The 18,160-nt window shown below is 53.2% G+C and overlaps 1 long non-coding RNA gene across 2 annotated transcripts in view; it reads right to left on the bottom strand.

Moving 5' to 3' along the window:
* Nucleotides 1–316: 316 nt before the first annotated feature.
* LOC140428765 (uncharacterized) overlaps nucleotides 317–18,160 on the bottom strand; it is a 36,952-nt gene continuing 19,108 nt past the window's right edge. Inside the window, exons 1-2 of one of the 2 annotated variants that reach the window (XR_011948868.1) lie at nucleotides 8,263–8,387; nucleotides 317–799 (exon numbers count right to left, since the gene is read on the bottom strand). This is a non-coding gene — a long non-coding RNA (uncharacterized lncRNA). Of the gene's footprint in view, nucleotides 800–8,262; nucleotides 8,388–18,160 lie in introns of those variants that run through there. The other variant, XR_011948867.1, reaches the window with a different exon arrangement.

An 18,160-nucleotide genomic window follows, 5' to 3' on the forward strand; every position in this document is an offset into this window, starting at 1 on the left:
TCTATTGCCAAGCTCATGAAGCAATGATTACAAAATAAATGTCAAATTGTGTTGATATTAATTGAGAGTTAGTTTTTCAGTGGGCATGTTGTTCACTGAACGGAGGGCCTCCTAAGTGACTAATAGTTTCCTTCCAGTTTGTTTTGGAATCGGATGGAATTCCCCTTCAAACTTCACTGGCAGATAATTGCATTAATAGCCAAACAGTGTTCCTATTTCCAATCAAGATTGTTTAAAATTTAAATTGCACTGAATTCCTGTCACTCACTGAGTTATCAAATGGTGTTTTGTAAACAGAGATATCGTGAAGTAGCAATAAGCAGAATACTTGTTTTACTTCAGCACTGTTGGTACATGCATCAATCAACAATCTTTATTAGTGTCACAAGTAGGCTTACATTAACACTGCAATGAACTTACTGTGAAAATACCCAATAAATAAAACATGATCACAACAGGGCAGCACGGTAGCATTGTAGATAGCACAATTGCTTCACAGCTCCAGGGTCCCAGGTTCGATTCCTGGCTTGGGTCACTGTCTGTGCGGAGTCTGCACATTCTCTGCGTGGGTTTCCTCCAGGTGCTCCGGTTTCCTCCCACAGTCCAAAGATGTGCGGGTTAGGTAGATTGGCCATGCTAAATTGCCCATAGTGTCCAAAATTGCCCTCAGTGTTGGGTGGGGTTACTGGGTTGTGGGGATAGGGTGGAGGTGTGGACCTTGGGTAGGGTGCTCTTTCCAGGAGCCGGTGCAGACTTGATGGGCCGAATGGCCTCCTTCTGCACTGTGAATTCTATGATTCTATGAAAAGAGGGAAATGGTAAAGGTAAGTGATACTTGATACCAGTATATTCAGGAAGAGGAGCAGGAGCCTTTATCAGAAGACAATGAAATTATTTATGTACTTCCTGATAGCTTTGACTAAAATTTCCAATTCTGTATGACCCATTGTGTAAAAATTAGAAAATGTGCAGAGAATAATCAAGTAATACTGTTCTATAAATTTAAGTTATACCTATGAACAGATGAATTAGGAGCAGGAGCAGGCCACTCAATCCCACAAGGCAGCTCTGCCATTCAATAAGATCATGGCTGATCTGATCATGGTCCCAACTGCACATTCTATCTACCCCCCCAATAACCTTTGACTCCCTTTTAGTCAAGAATCTATCTACGTCTGCCTTAAAAGTATATATTGACCCTGCCTCCCTGCTTTCTGGGAAAGAGGGTTCCAAAGATTCACGACCCTCTGAGAGAGAAAAATACTTCATACCTCCATCTTAAATTGGAGACCCTGGGCGGGATTCTTCGGAAACCGGCAGGGCGGGCAACTCCGGCGCCAAGGAGTGGCGTGAACCACTCCTGCGTCAGGCCGCCCTGAAGGTGCGTAATCCTCCGCACCTTCAGGGGCTAGGCCAGCCCCGGAGTGGTTTGCGCCGCGCCGGCCGGCACGGAAGGGGCTTGGCGCCACGCGAACCGGCGCCGAAGGGCCTCCGCCGGGCAGCACGAGTTGGCACGTGCACGGGAGCGCCAGCGTGTGCTGGCGTCATCCCAGCACATGCGCAGGGGAGGTTCATCTCCACGCCGGCCATTGCAGACTGTTACACCAGCTGGCGCGGAGGAATAGAGTGCCCCCACAGCACAGGCCCGCCCGCGGATCAGTGGGCTCCGATCGCGGGCCAGGCCTCCATGGGGGCCAGGGCCAGATTCCCCCGCACCCCCCCGAGGACCCCGGAGGCCGCCCACGGAGCCAGGTCCCGCCGGTAAATACCTGTCATAACATACGCCGGAGGGATCGACCGAAAAAGGGCGGCCACGCGGGCTGGAGAATCGCCGGTGGGGGGGGCGCTGCCAACTGCCCCTGACCGGTGTTGCGCAATTCCCGCCCCCGCCAAATCCCCGGCGCCGGAGAATTCGGCAGCCGCCGGGGGCAGGCTTCACGCCGCCCCCCCGGCGATTCTCCGACATGGCAGGGGGTCAGAAAATCCTGTCCCCTTATTTCTGACCTGTTTTTTCACTGCGCAGAAACATTTGAATGTACGTTTGTATGACCACGCGAGGTGGGCTGAAATTACTCTCCTCTTCTCTCACTACAGGTCTGGCTGTAACAGGGTTTTTTAATGTGGAATTTAGAAGGATGAAGGTAATAACTCAATGCCTGCTCTTAACCATTTACACGCTGTTTGCAAAGAAACCAGTCTGACAAGCATTCTTGAGTTTAAAACACAAGGATATGTCTGTTCGTATTGAGCTAAAACTCCACCCAGGTAAAGATGTAAAGATATTAAAAAGGTAAAACCATATCCTGACCTTTGTAGTACAAACATACAGACACAAGCATGCAGAATAATATGTTGTACCAAAGGAGTTTACTTTTGAACCAAATTATAATTCAACATGTAAGAAAAACAAAACATTGTTCACAGGTTGAGTCCTTCACTGATATCTGTAGCTAAAGGAACATTTTGCGAGGGTGGTCTCGAAATTCTGGTGGAGCTGAAGCCGATGTAAACTGAACTTTCTGGAGGGCCTATTTTTTTACATCAGCTGTTTTTCCCCAAAGTCGATGATTTTTGCACATGATGTTCCTTGTTTTGAAAATTATCTATCTCTGTGCTGAATTTCAAACGAGAATAGAGATAGGGGCTATGATTTTTCCACTCCCATTCTTTTTGAGTGGGTTTGGTGACAGGAGTGGAAAATCTTGCGAGAGGCCCAAATCGCGGTTTAGGTCAGTCGGGAGTCTCACTGCGATTGTCCCTGCTTCACCACGCAAGTGTTACAACGGAAATCCAGGCGATCAATGTCAGGAAAACGATTATAATAAATTTGAACCTCTCTGTCGGGCCTCTGGTGAGGGCAGACCAGCGTGAATTCTAACTGTTCTCCTACAGCTTGCACCTGGCAGGCAGACCTCCCAGAGGAGCTCAGGTGAGTGCATCACTCAGGAGAGGGGAGGGACGGGGGGGGGGGGGGGGGGGGGGGGGCATGCCCGGGCTGTACCCAGGCACTGATGCTGGCACTGCCTGGGCACTTCCCTTGGCATTACCTGGGCAGTGCCAGGGGGCGCTGCTGTGGGAAATGCCCAGGCAGTGCCAGTGGGGGGTGGGGGGGTGGTCGTGTGTGGAGGGTTTGTTTTCAACTTTTGTCAGCCGGGGCGGCCTTTAAAAATGACCCCCCAATCTTTATAAAACTAAGTTGCTGGTAGGGCGGGCTCAATCACACATCACATCCTCATGGCACCTCCACCTCATGAGGAACAACACAGAAATTTCAATTAATAGTTCATTACAGACATCCAAACATGAAGAAAGTTGAAAATAACACATGCACACCCATTCACACTTTTAATCGAATTGCATCCGTAGTATTCTGTTGTGAATTTTGTAGCCGGATAATTCTACATTGAGTTAACGTGCTGGATAACATGCTGCTTCATTGCCGTTTCCTGTCAGGTGGTGGTTACAAACAAAACCATTTGAAAAAGTAAAGTTTGGATCAGGTGTTCTGAATTTGCATTATATTTTTGGTGGTAGGCATGACAGGTAGTATTGTCAGGAACACTGTGCCTATTCCCCTTGGTAACTTCGGATTAAGTGTAGACTAAAGGGTTCGGTCCTTTTACAAGGCTGCTAGCTGCCAGGTTGCTCTTGGTACCTGTAGAGGTAAAGGCATTCTCTACCTACCATTGGCTCTGCCTTCACAGTGGTTCCTAATGTGCAAACTTTCCTGTTTGCCAGCCTGATCTGCTCTGATCAGTTTTAACCCCTCGCTATCCTACCATTGTCATGATAATGTCTGTCCATATTTATATTCCAGTATCATTAAACTTTAATTCCTTAATTTAATGGAAGCACCACAGAACCTTTTCTTGTCTTGGTTAACACTGCTGCATATGGCGCTGAGGATCCCGGTTCGATCCTGGCCCCAGGTCACTATCTGTGTGGAGTTTGCACATTCTCCCTGTGTCTGCGTGGGATTCAACCCCACAACCCAAAGATGTGCAGTGGAAGTGGATTGGCCACGCTTAATTGCCCCTTAATTTGAAAAAACATGATTAGGTACTCTAATTTTTTTTTTAATTATCTGTTGCTCTGTGTTCTTCGGGCAGAAGTTCAATTACTTTTGGTTTTAATTTTACTGCTTTTTCTAATTCATTGATTATGTTGTCATACTGCCAATCGAAGGATTAAGACATTATGGCCGGCATTCTCCAATCCCTGGCCAAGTTCTGCCGTCTGCGTGAAAAGCGGAGTGAAACACTCCGGCGTCAACGGTCCTCAATTATCAGGTATTCCCCCCTTCCTAGGGGCTAGGTCGGCGCCGGAGTGGTCTCCGCTGCTTTAGCTGGCACGCCGGCCCCCGCATACGCACGACGGCCGGTGCGAGTTCGCGCATGCGTGCCGCGGCTGGCGCAATTTTGTGCATGCGCATGGTTCCCGTCTACCCGCCGACCCCCGGGCAATATTGTGGAGCCCTACAGGGGCCTGGCACACAGGAACATAGGCCCCGACGGAATCAATCCGCCCGCCGATCAGTAGGCCCCGATCGCGGGCAAGGCCACTGTGGAGGCCCCCCCACCGGGGGACGGATCCCCCTGCACCCCCACCAGGACGGCTCCCGCAGACACAACTTCCAGGTCCCGCCGTGTGAGACCATACGTGACCCATGCCGGCGGGACTCGGCCGAACTCGGCGGGCACTCAGCCCATCGAGGCCCGGAGAATCGCCGGGGGGGGGGGCGCTTTCAACGGTCCCCGACCGGCCTGGTGGCGATCCCGCGGGCGCCCGAGAATCGTCGAGCTGGCGTCAGGGCGACGTGGCGAGATTCTCCCCCGCCCCCCGGGGATTCTCCGACCCAGCGCGGGGTCACAGAATCCTGGCCTATCCACTTGGTTCATACTAGAATCATAGAGTCATAGAATTTATATGGTAGAAGGAGGCCATTTGGCCCATTGATGCGCTAAGCGTCAAGAACCACAAAGACATGTGAGACTTTAACTCAGGCTTTAATATACTACATGGGAGGCTTACCCGACACAGACGACCCCAGACAGAATGGGGGCTGTCCCAGAAGAGGTTCTTATACTGACTCCCGGGGGAGTGGCTAAGGCGGAGCTCTCCGTGGCCAGGTCGGGTTACCTACCAGTGACCGAACCTCTGCAGAGTTACAGTACAATACACAGTATTACAGGGCCACGTTACGCACAACTATTATATACTATGTACAATGGTAGGGAGGTACAGTGGTGTATCACCACACCCATCAAATTTGCACCGGCCCTTAGAAAGAGCACCCTACCCAAGCCCACACCTCCACCCTATCCCCATAATTCCACCTAACCTTTTTTGGGGACACTAAGGGCAATTTATAGCATAGCCAATCCATCTAACCTGCACAGCTTTGGACTGTGGGAGGAAACCCACACAGACATGGGGAGAATGTGCAGACAGTAACTGAAGCCAGGAATCAAACCTAGGATCCTGGAGCTGTGAAGCACTGTGCTACTGGGTGGAAATGTTGGGGGGGGGGGGTAGAAGCAAAATGAAAATCCACTTCAAACCACCGGATTACCAAAGATTGACGTTCTAAAGTCATACAATAAAAAACATTTCCTCGACAGCACAGGCTGTGCCCTGTCTTGAATTTTACATGATCCCCTTTATGTTGCTTTGGTTTTACACAAATACGCAATTTGAATCCCCAGGGGTGGTGGAAATGGCAAGCTGGTGCGACTGGTCAAATGCAGATGCACTATTTTCTGCACTTGGTGTGACGTAACTGGTCTGATGGAAAGTTACAACATGCGGCTGAAACTTTAACTGGAAGTAAACCAGTTGACCTTTCCCAAGGTGATTGAGTTTCTCTCATTTATTATTTCCTCCTAGTATAGATATGAAAAGAAAGTGGACTCGCTGAGCTACCCAAAATATATTCCTGTTGATCAGCTCAATTAGACATTCCAGGGTAAAAAATGCAGGAAATGCATCTGTTGCAGTTCAGGACAAGCTACTAAAATCTCCGGCCTCCGAGTAGCAAGATCCTCCTGTCACCACCTACACACTTTAACTCAGCACTCAGTACACTGCCCTCAATCTCAATCCTCAAAAGATCCCTCGGTGGACATGCTATGTTCGGAATTTTGACTGTGAGTGCAAGAGACAATACTGAGGTGGAATCATCCTGCCCCAACACCTGCCGACCACAACCTGTTTCAGTTGATGCACTCAGAGAAAGGGTAAGGAAATGTTTGTTGCACATGACAAGTGAAGCTTTCTTTTGGATAAATGAAATTTATGTTCTTGTCCTGTGGATTCTTCAGTGGCAATGAGTGGATGAGATGAGAAGTGTAGCAGAAATTTAGTGTGAGCACTATCAACATCCGCTGCTCCACTATGGGATCATCTACTTCATAGAACAAAGAACAAAGAAAGGTACAGCACAGGAACAGGCCCTTCGGTCCCCCAAGCCTGTGCCGACCATGCTGCCCGTCTAAACTAAAATCTGCTACACTTATTGGGTCCGTATGCCTCTGTTCCCATCCTATTCATGTATTTGTCAAGATGCCCCTTAAACGTCACTATTGTCCCTGCTTCCACACCTCCTCCGGCAGCGAGTTCCAGGCACCCACTACCCTCTGTGTAAAAAACTTGCCTCGTACATCGCCTCTAAACCTTGCCCCTCGCACCTTAAACCTATGCCCCCTAGTAATTGATCCCTCTACCCTGAGAAAAAGTCTCTGACTATCCACCCTGTCTATGCCCCTCATAATTTTGTAGACCTCTATCATATCGCCCCTCAACCTCCGTTGTTCCAGTGAGAACAAACCGAGTTTATTCAACCTCTCTTCATAGCTAATGCCCTCCATACCAGGCAACATTCTGGTAAATCTCTTCTGCACCCTTCATAGAAGGTCAGAGGTCAAAGATCGATGGTCTTGTTAGAAACAGAAGATTTACAACATAAAAGAGGGTGATTCGGTTGTCGTGGAACTGGCTCCCTCTTTATTTCAAGTCTCCTCTTGTTAATATGGTGGAATAAGTGAGTATTCGAACAATGTGCACAGATCCGGGCACATCGGGTAAATGGCGGGAGAGGGCAAATCGAGATTCACACCAGTTGCAACCATTTTGCGATGGCGAGTTCGAATCTCGCCAACAAATGGCGAGAATATCATTAACCCTAATTAGCATTCATTTCAATCTCATGAACAAAATCGAGATTGAAGACAAATGCAGCGGCCTCCTGGCATTTACCCAACTCCCCAGCTGGAAGTCATATGGGCGTCAGTTAATACTCCTTTTCAAAAATGTGAAGTTGGCGCAATGGCTACTGAAGGGAAGTGAGGAGGTGAGTGGCCATTTCCATTTTCCAGCATGCAGCTCGAGGGCATCGGAGCTGCTGGCACAGTGCTCAGGGGGGAACCATTCAAGAGAGTTAGGTTTGGTTGGGGGCTGAAGTGTTCAAGGCCTGGGGTCGCTCCTGGGCCAGGGGGGGAGGGGGGGGGGGGAAGGCAGTGAGGCACTTTACATCTGTCAGGCCTTCCAGCCATCTTTAAATATGGAGACCCATAACACAGCCAACCACAGCTGCAGCCTGTCTGTCCTACCAAACTCATGGGGTCCTGGGGGACTCCATGGGACAGAGAGGCAGCTGGAGTGAGCTCCAGAGGCCATTGAGTCATCTGGTGCTGCCAGTCCTGGAAGCACCCCATTGTCTGCACCATGGTATCAATGCCCTCAGCGATGAGCCTCAGTGACTGGGCCATGCTCTGGAGTGCCTCGGCAATATCCACCTGCATCAGGGACACGTCCCTTAGTGACTGTGATGTGATATCTAGGCCTTCAGCCATGTTCGTCACAGACTGAGCCATGCCTTCCACACCACTACTCAAGACACGGACGTCAGGCTCAGGATTTTCCACTGCGGTCTCCACCCTAGCAGTGTTGGCCTTGGTCATGCATTGTCGTCACCATCGCCTGCACCTGAAACCTATGTGACTCCTCCAATCTCTCTTACAGTCACTGGAATGTTATTAACACCCCCTCCTGAATCACATGGCTGTGTCCTATCATCTGCATCAGCTCTGGGAGAACCTTGTCCAGAGGCTCGGCAACAGACTGGGACCCAGCTGAGTCCATGGAATCAGCAGGCCTCCAACTGCTGTCTCCCGTGCATTTTCTTCCCTCCACCTGGTGGGCATCAGCCACTGTGTGGTGTTCATCAGATTGTGCCGCAGAAGGCTGTCCATTAATGTTACCCACCGAGATGTGTGTCTCTGCATTGATGGAAGGTGTCAGTGACAACTGTGGCGTCTCGCTGATGGGCTCTTCGGAGCTCTCCTCCGAGGTGTTCTCTTGGTTGGCGGGGTGGGGGTGGGGAGGGGGTACGACTCTGAATGGCCTGGCCTCAGCAGATGGAAATCCTACAAGACAATGGACATGTGGTCAGTGAGAGGGAACGATCATTTTGTCTGACATGAACAACTCACTTGAGACAGGTTATCTAAGTGATGGGGCAGTGAATCCTCACCTCTGGCTCAGGCCAACCTTGCTATCAGTGACTGATCTCTCCTCAGGCAACGCCATGATTTCCAGGGCCTGTTCCTCAAAGGGGTGCGGACTCGAATCTCTGGTATTCTTCCCTCCCTGTTTTGGCCCTTTCTCATTTATAATGGGCTATCTCCTCCTGCGGGGACAAAAAGAGGGCATTGTGAGCCACACACTTGATGGGTTGGGGGGGTCTATAGCAGGTGGCATGTGTGGGTACTGCACCTGGACATGAAGGGGTTGTGCTGGAGGGTGGATGCCAGGGGATTCTGAGGAACATGCTTGAAGATCGGGTGTGAGGAGGGTGCATAGTGTCAGCCAATGGATTGCCAGGGGCAGGTTTTTGGAATTTGATAGGTGGGTCTAATGCCAGGACACAGGTGGTAATTTACCCTTGGAGCTCGTTGGAGGCCGTTGGTCTTCTTCGGACATTGGACGGCGGTCCTCCTGGTCATGCTGCCCGCAATGACAGCCGCTGCCACTGCCTCCCAGGTGGCATTGCTGACCCTGCTGCTGATCTTCTGACCTTGTCAGAAGAAGAGGGTGCCCTGCCGCTCATGCACAGCATCGAGAAGCTTTGTAAAGTTGGCAGCCCCAAAGCGAGGAGCAGATCTGTGCGCTGCCATGCTTGTGTGTTGACTGGGAATGAATGATGAGGGAGCATTTAAAAGCAGCTCCACCTTGTTAGCGGCATGCAGCTGACTGTAAATCAGATGGCGAGGGAGCCAGTAGAATCTCGTAGGGCTAATTTTTGGCATTAAATGCCACTGAATACGGACTGCGATCTCGCCAGCGCAGTCGTCGTGAAATTCCTTGCCCAAAACCAGACTTTAACTTTGGTCAAAAATGAATCGCGCCCATATTAAAGTCTGTAATAGGGAAGAGTATGTACATTCTGAAGGGACATGAGAAGGGATTGTCAGAAGAAATAACATTTCAATAACAATTTGTATTCATACAGCATGTTGACCATGGAAAATATTACGCACGTCAGGTGGCTCTCCTCCAGAACATAATCAAATAAACGCTTTAGGTGAATTTAGCCCGAACATTCAACGGCATCACACCCTCAATCGAGAAAGGGAAGGAACAGAACCAGCATGGCAGCAAATGGGAGCTCGAGAGGCCAAAGGGACAGCAGGAGCGGAAGAAAAGGACACGAACAGCAGACAGACGAGTTGGCAGATCCGTGAGGTGAGGGAGCCCCGGACACCCAGGAGAGAGGGAGACCAACGGCACGTGGATGGCCTCCCCCACCTCCCTCCACCTGGAGATCAAGGCAAGGCATTCCTTATGAAGGAACTGGCTGCGATGCGAGAGGCAATAAAGGAAATCCAAGTGGTGGTCAAGGTGGCGGTTACAGAGGCGCTGGTCTCCATGCGATCGGTGAACGCTGGACTGGGGAAGAAGAAGGAGGCGCAGGGAAAAACGATCCAGGAGCTGGAGAAGGCGTCGACGGACCAGAGCGACCGGGGAGGTTGGGGAAGCTGTCTCTCCTGATTAGGTTGTCTAGAATTTGGGCTACATAGCCCATCAGGTCCCTTCCCTCGATCCCCTCTGCCAGGCCCACAATTCGAATGTTGGGTGCCCCCGGAGAAAGGGAAACCCCGGAGCATAAGGGCCCAACCTCATGGTGAGAACGGCGACTGTGGCCATTTTGGACAGACCCCTAACAAAGGGAAACCTCGGAGTGCAGGAGCGTGTCCACCAAGTAAGTATGATTGATCCCGTAGGAAGGTGGGGGGACAAAAACCACCCACCAGCATTATCACCGGGAATGTTAGGGGACTCAAAGGCCCAGTGAAAATATCCAGAGTCTTCGCCCACTTAAGAAGTTTGAAAGCCGACATAATCTTTCTGCAAGAGACGCACCTGAGGGAGAAGGACCGACTGCTGGTAAGAAAGGGTTGGATGGGACAGACGTATCACTCATGTTGCGGGACGAGGGCTAGGAGGAGGAGCAATACTGATTAGCAAGAGGATGATGTTTACAGCGACAAGAGCGGTTTCGGACCCAGGGGGATGGTGCATCATGGTCAGCGATGCCCTGGATGGGGCACCGGTGGTTCTGGTAAATGCGTACTCGCCCAACTGAGACGAAACAGTCTTCAGAAAAAAGACCATGGCGGAAATCCCCAACATCGACACACCGACTGATCATGGGGGAACGACTGCGCACAGGACCCACTGACGGGTCGATCAAGCCACAAAATGAGGAAAAAGACAGGCATGGCTAGAGAGCTGGCATCTTTCATGGCGCATATGGAAGCTGTGGACCCATGCCGGTTCCTACACGCCGGTGAGAAGGAATTTTTGTTCTTTTCACTGGTTCACAAAGTAGACACACATATTGGCTTCCTTCCAGTTGGGAAATCGGTGCTTCCAGAAATAGTCAGAGCGGAATACTCCGCCAGTCATCTCCGACCACACTCTACACTACATGGATATGAGGTTGGAGACAGGCCGTGCCCAACGCCACACATGAAGGTTGGACACGGACCTCTTGGCTGACAAGGCCCTCTGCCAGAAAACACCACAGGCCATAGCCAAGTATATTACTAACGACCAGATTGGGGAAGTCTCACCTTCCTCTTCTGTGAGGCACTGAAGGCCGTGATTAGGGGAGAGATTATAGCCCATAAGGCTTGTAGAGACAGGGAAGAGAAGGTGGCGTGGCATCGACTGATCGACTCCATACTGGAGGTCAACAGAAAATACTCTGAGGCCCCGACCGTAGAGTTTCTGGCGGAGAGGAAAAAGCTCCAAATGGACTTTAACCTGCTATCCTCCAGGAAACCAGTGCATCAACTCTGCCAGGCACGGGGGACTTTCTATGAACACGGAGGGATGGCTAGCAGCCTGTTGGCTCACCAGCTGAGAAAGCAGGCAGCCACGAGGGAAATAGCCCAGGTAAAGGATAGCAGAGACGGACTGGTAGCCAAAACAAACAGACCTGTCAGAATTTCTCCACCTGGAGAAAATCAAGTACACCATCCGAGGGTCAGACGACGGATTCCAAAAAGCATGGGGGCCATTCATCGACCTGTTCCAAGATCTGTTTGAAGCCAATAGTGACCAGGAGTCGTATAAGGAAGGAAAGGAATATAGCAATACGATACCCAGGCGAAAGGTGATGCCAGGAGAGACCCCGACTATCAACGGGGGGGGGGGGGGGGTTGGAGGGGGAGCATGGAGGGGGTAGCGCCGACAGAAGGGGTGCATGTAAAATTGTATATAAGAAACATCATGCTTTGTAAATATTGTGTTACAATCTTTATTATATAATATTTATCAGTGTCACAAGTAGGCTTACATTAACACTGCAATGAAGTTACTGTGAAAAGCTCCTAGTTCCCACACTCCGGCACCTGTTTGGGTACACAGAGGGAGAATTCAGAATGTCCAATTCACCTCACAAGCACGTCTTTCGGGACTCGTGGGAGGAAACCGGAGCACCCGGAGGAAACCCACGGAAATACAGGGAGAACGTGCAGACTCTGCACAGGCAGTGACCCAAGACGGGAATTGAACCCCGGTCCCTGGCACTGTGAAGCAACAGTGCTAACCACTGTGCTACCGTGCCGCCCAGGTGCTATATATGTCAAATTATCAAACTGTTAAAATTGTAAAATGCCAATAAAAATATTTAAAAAGAGAGAAAAAGCACTGGGAGGCAAAATAAAAATAAAAGTGTGTTATAAGTATATTAAGGGCAAGAAGGTAACGAGGTAAAGAGTAGGGAGCATTAGGGACCAAAGTGGCAACATGTGTGTGGAGCCAAAAGATGGAGGTGAGGTATTAAATGAGGGTTTTGCATCTGTGTTCACTGTGGAGAAGGACGATGTAGGTATAGAAAGCAGGGAGGAGACTATGATATAATTGAACAGATTAGCATTGAGAAGGAGGAGGTGTTAGCAGTTTTAGTGGGCTTAAAAGTGAATGAATCCCCAGGCTCAGATGAGATGTATCCTAGGCTGATGTGTGTGGCAAGGGAGGGGATTGCAGGGACTCTGATGCTAATTTTCAAATCCTCTCTGGCCAGAGGAGAGCTGTCAGAGGATTGGAAGACAGCTAATGTGGTACCATGATTCTTGCTAATTACCGCGTACCGTCCACCCCCAGCTGATGAATCAGCAGTCCTCCATGTTGAACACAGCTTGGAGGAAGCAATGAGGGTGGCAACAGCACAGAATATATTCTCGGTAAAGGAAATCAATATCCATCACCAAGAGTGGCTATTTCGCACCACTACTGACCGAGCTGGTCGAGTCCTAAAGCACATAACTGCTAGATTGGGTCTGCGACAGGTGGTGAGGGAACCAACAAAAGGGAAAAACATACTAGGCCTCATCCTCACCAACCTGCCTGCCGCAGATGCATTTGTCCATGGCAGTATCGGTAGCAGTGACTACTGCACTATCCTTGTGGTGACAAAGTTCCAGCTTCACATTGAAGATACCCTCCAGCTTATTGTGTGGCACTGCCATCGTACTAAATGGGATAGATTCAGAACATATCTAGCAACTCAAGACTGGGCATCCATGAGGCGCTGTGGGCCATCAGCAGCAGCAGAATTGTATTCAACCACAATCTGCAACCTCATGGCCCGACATATCCTCCACTCTACCAATACCACCAAGCCAAGGGAACAACCTTGGTTGAATGAAGAATGCAGGAGTGCGTGCCAGGAGCAACACAAGGCATGCCGTAAAATTAGGTGTCAACATGGTGAAGCTACAACACAAGACTACATGAATGCCAAACAGCATAAGCAGCAAGTGATAGACAGAGCTAAGCAATCACACAACCAATGGATCAGTTCTAAGTTCTGCAGTCCGACCACACCCAGTCGTGGATGGTGGTGGAGAATTGAGCAACTCACTGGATGAGGAGGCTCCACAAATATCCCCATCGTCAATGATGGAGAAGCCCAGCACATCTGTACAAAAGACAAGGCTGAAGCATTCACAATAATCTTCAGCCAGATGTGCCAAGTGGATAATCCATCTCAGTTTAAGTCCGTAAGACATAGGAGCAGAATGAGGCCATTTGGCCCATTGAGTCTGCTCCGCCATTCAATCATGGCTTTTGGGCGCGATTCTCCGATGCCGCGCCGGTTGGGAGAATCGCCTGGCGTGCCATTTTTCCCCGCGATGCCGGTCCGACGCCCTCCTGCAATTCACCCAAGCGACGAGGTCGGCCCTGTCGAGTTCTGCGCGGCGCAGGCCGGAGAATCACCCGAGACACCCAAAATGGTGATTCTCCGCTACCCCCACTATTCTCCGGCCCGGATGGGCCGGAGTCCCGACGGCGTGACCCTAGTTCACGCCGTCGCCGTTCACACCTGGTAAATCAAGTCGTCAGCCAGTCGTGCTGGCTGACGCTGAGCAGTGAGGAGATGAGCGGACTGTTCCGGAGCTCCTGCAGACCGGGTCGGCTTCCCCGAGAACGCTGCAGCCAATGGGGGGGGGGGGGGTGAGGGAGAGAGTGGAGGTGGGAGGGGGGATGAGGGAGGGAGTGGAGGTGGGAGGGGGGGTGAGGGAGGTAGTGGAGGTGGGAGGGGGGGTGAGGGAGAGTGTGGAGGTGGGAGGGGGAGGGAGAGTGTGGAGGTGGGAGGGGGTGAGGGAGGGATTGGAGGTGGGAGGGGGTGAGGGAGGGATTGGAGGTGGGAGGGGGTGAGGGAGGGAGTGGAGGTGGGAGGGGGTGAGGGAGAGTGTTGAGGGAGAGTGTTGAGGGTGTCGCCCATCCGCGGATGCCACATGACAGCCGCCCTGATATGGCAGGACGGTGACGAGGACACGGCCGCAGGTTGTCGTGTGGCTGATGGGCACAGGCGACTGGCACACTGGTGAGCAGTACGGTGTGAACTGACCGTTGGGCACAGACAGTGACCAGGTGTTAGGCTGGCTGCGTGTCTGCAGCGCGACCAGGCCACCGGGACACACAGGTATCCCATGCAACCCGGCTGGCGAGGTGTGGAAGTACCTCCGTGTAACATGTCGTTTCTCTGCCCCCCACCACCCTCCTGCAGGTCACCATGTATGCCAACCAGACAGCGATGTTCACTGCCGTGGTTGGAGCCGCAGCTCTGCAGGTGGCCATCCGGCAGCGTAGACGCAGACGGCCCACAGTGGCTGCAGATGCAGCGGCTGCTGCTGCTGCAGAGGGGATGGCCGCGGAGTGGCCCGTCGTCGCCGCGCAGGCCGCAGGCGCTCAGGCCAGGAATGTCCGGATGCCGAGGGGAACATTGACCCCCCGACGGCGAGGAATGCACAGGAAGCGGGCACTGATATCGAAGTGCTTGTGGGGGGGGAGGAGGAGGAGGAGGAGCCACTGATGGTGGTGCCAGGGCGCCACAGGCGTCCAGCAAGGCCGAGGGTGTACCGTGACAGAATGTCGTTCGAGGCCCTACCGGGCATCACATGCAGGAGGAGACTACAGTTCAGCAGGGAGACGGTCGCACATATATGCCACCTCGTGGCGCACCTCGCACCACTTGGAACGGGTGGAGGACACGCTGTACCAGTCTCCGTCAAGGTGACGGTGGCCCTAAACATTTACGCTACCGGTTCCTTCCAGGCGCCGAGCGGGGACCTATCCAGGATCTCACAGGCATCGGTCCACAGATGCATCAGGGCCATGACCGAAACCTTGTACGCCATCGCGGACAGATACATTAAATTCCCCGAGGACCGAGCACAGCAGGAAGCACGGGCACGTGGATTCTCCAAGGTGGCCGGGATACCGATGGTCCAGGGTGTCATCGATGGTGTGCACATCCCCATGCGCCCACCTGCAGACAACAGGGAAGCGTTCATGAACAGGAAGGGCGCATACTCCATGAACATTCAGGTGGTGTCCGACCCCCACATGAAGATCATGCACGTGTGTGCAAAGTACCCCGGCAGTGTGCATGACGCCTACATTCTAGCACAGTCGTTCATCCCCGCAATGTTCGATGGATGCCCCCCCCGGCTGAGGGGCTGGTTGCTGGGCGACAGGGGCTATCCATTGAGGTCATGGCTGATGACGCCAATACGGAGGCCTCAGACTAACGCGGAGAGCCTATACAACGAGGCCCATGCAGCAACCAGGGGTGTGGTGGAGCGGTGCTTCGGGCTGCTGAAGATGCGATTCAGATGCCTGGACCGCTCTGGAGGGGCCCTGCAGTACCGGCCCGACAGGGTCGGTCGCATAGTTGTGGTCTGCTGTGCGCAGCACAACATTGCCATGCAGAGGGGAGATGCCCTGGTGGAGGAGTCGGAGGGAGGACCCGACGGCACCGGAGCTAACGCAAACGAAGGGGAGGAGGAAGAGGAGGAGGAGGATGATGGGGCGCATCAGGGTGGGGGGAGGGTCGCAGGACACAGACACTGCCCGGGTGCTGGTTACGTCCAGGAGGCTGCATGACGGCACCGCCGCGGACAGCGGGCACGCGACGCGTTGGTGGCTGCACGGTTCACGCACCATGGGGGAGGGATTCGCTGAACACTGCCACTTGCACCGCCAGTCCTGCACACGGGCACCACACTGCACCCACCACCCCACCACCCCAACCATGCACCACGTTCACGGCACCAATTCCACATCACCTTACCACTGCGGCACTACGGGATTGCACAACATTGATGATTGTGTAAGCGGGTGTGAACAGTGCCATGTTGAATGACGACAGCCCGCTCTGCGATGAGCTGTGTGCTCAAATTCGCCAGCCGAGGTCTGACTCATGGCTATAGCTGAACCATACACTCCGGTGGTCACAGCCTTCGTAACGGACATTTCATCACGTGCCCATCTGGGGTAGCTGGCATCTGCATGCCGAGGACTACGGTGTCCGATTTTGGGAGGCAGGGGGGAAAGGGACAGCACATCCGGCACCGACGTTGAACCGCTCATTAACCCCAGCGCCACTCGGTCACCCTCACGAGCCCCCTGGCACCGGACATAGCACAGAGTCTTACAAGTTAAGTGCAACAGTGAGTTTATTTGTGACATTCACATACAGGTGCCCTACCACAACAACTAAACTGTGCCCTGCACCCATGCCAACTTATTATGTGCCTAACTTCTTTGCCTTACGGGCCCTACCACTACGTCTAGGTGTCTCCCCAGATGGTACAGCAGGAGTGGAGGCGGACTGCTGAGAATCACGCCCTGCGACATGGCTCCCCGTCGGCACGCGTTTCCTGTGGCGGCCCGGCTTCGATGGGCCAGGATGCTCGGCGGGCCTGCTGGATGGCGTGGTGCCACCTTGTCCTGCCCGCTGCCCACAAGATGCACCAGGGACGGAACGGGGGGAGGCCGAGTGTGCCGGGACGTCCCTTGCTGGAGGTACCAGGACGGTCCCCAGAACCTCCTCCTCCCTCGGGGAGCCCGGTGGCCCCCGGGCCTCACTGTGAGACGGAGGTGTGATCGGAGATATGCCCCGTCGCACCACCGACACCTGGCGCTGCCAGTCCTGGAGGCCTGCAGCGGTATCGACCACGGTCCGAATGCTCGCAGAGACAGAGCCCAGGGAGTGCGACATTCCTGCCAGGGACTGTGCTATCTCAACCTGTGAGTGCGCTACGCCATCCATCACGTGCGCCAGGCGGTCTATGCTCTCCGCGACTGACTGCTGAGACTGTGCCATCGCCTGCTGGGACCGAGCCATGGCATGGTGAGACTCGGCCAGGGCCCGGAGAGCGGCGGCAATATCCTGTTGGCTCTGGCACATGGCTGCCTGTGAGAGGGCAGCCCTCTCCTGGGCCATGGATGACGCGTGCACGTGAAGCCCAACGCCTTGCAGAACCTGACCAATGGCCAAAACCGTTTCACCCATTGCCTCCACCGCGGATGCCTCCCGTGCGGTGACGGGCTGGGTGGCTGCGTGTGCAGGTCCTGGAAGATGGCCCTCATCCCATTATTCAGTCCCTGGGTGTCCACATGCATCGGTTGTCCGGGTGGGTCAAGTACATCCAGGAACCCGGGAACCGTCTGGGTGGCAGCTGTTTGCTGGGCCTGGGCTGCCCTCCGACCGTCCAGCCCCTCGGCTGCTCCAAACTCCACCTGCTGTACCTGCTCGGCTGTGTGGTGCGCACCAGACCGTGACCCGGGAGCCTCATCACTTATCTGCCCAACCGAGGTGAGTGTCTCTGCGATGGTGGATGGTGTGGGAGACAGCAGTGCCGCTAGCTCGAGGTCATCGTCCGTTAAGAAGCCTGGTGTGTACTGGTCCCCCTCATGGCCTGGCGCAAGGTGCATGCGGCCCATGTCATGTTGCCCTCCAGGTGAATCCGTGGTCTGTGTGGCCGTTCTCTGTGCGTCATCGTCACTGTCCATCCTGTGCCCCTCAGTATTGTCTCTGTCTGTCGTATGTGCGTCCCCTTCCAGCGTCCCATACTGAGAGGATGGCCCTCCTGTCCGACCGACTGCCACCCTCTGGCGTGCGTCACTGGGTGCGCTTGAGGTTGGAGATGGTCGGCTGTGTCTTGGCCGAGACGACCCTGGACGTTTGGCGGCTGGCCCTGGGGAACACAACGATACGGGGTTCATTAGACACGCTGGGCCGGGTGTATGGTGGTGGTGGGGGCAGTGTGTGAGGGGGGGAGGGGATCGAGGGTGCAGTGGCCAG

This window comes from Scyliorhinus torazame, chromosome 8 (assembly GCF_047496885.1).
Source record: "Scyliorhinus torazame isolate Kashiwa2021f chromosome 8, sScyTor2.1, whole genome shotgun sequence".
NCBI classification, from domain to species: Eukaryota; Metazoa; Chordata; class Chondrichthyes; order Carcharhiniformes; family Scyliorhinidae; genus Scyliorhinus; species Scyliorhinus torazame.